A 340-nucleotide genomic window follows, 5' to 3' on the forward strand; every position below is an offset into this window, starting at 1 on the left:
TGCCAGGCGTCCAGGCCCCTCGACGAGTGGACCGGCCGCCAGCCTGCGCTTGTGGCCCGAGCGGGATGGTGCATGCTGGCTCTGGAGAGGGCTGCGACTGGGCGAGAGACGGCGGAGGGGGACGGCAGCGGGGAGAGCAGCTGTGGCCTTGAGGTTTAACGTGCCGTTCGGTGGTGGCGGCGGCTGGGCGGAGGGACATCCAGCCACCCTTGGTCTGGCGCCTTCCCTCAGCCCGTGCAGGGCACTGGTGACAAAGGGCTTACCGTTTCGCCCGGAGACTCGAGGCTGACCCCAGGGTAGTCCTGCCCCCCCCCTCGCCAGGGCCGCCCCGCCCGCCCCC

The sequence above is a fragment of the Carlito syrichta genome, unplaced genomic scaffold (genome assembly GCF_000164805.1).
Source record: "Carlito syrichta isolate Samal-C Ts95f unplaced genomic scaffold, Tarsius_syrichta-2.0.1 Scaffold130551, whole genome shotgun sequence".
Taxonomy (NCBI): domain Eukaryota; kingdom Metazoa; phylum Chordata; class Mammalia; order Primates; family Tarsiidae; genus Carlito; species Carlito syrichta.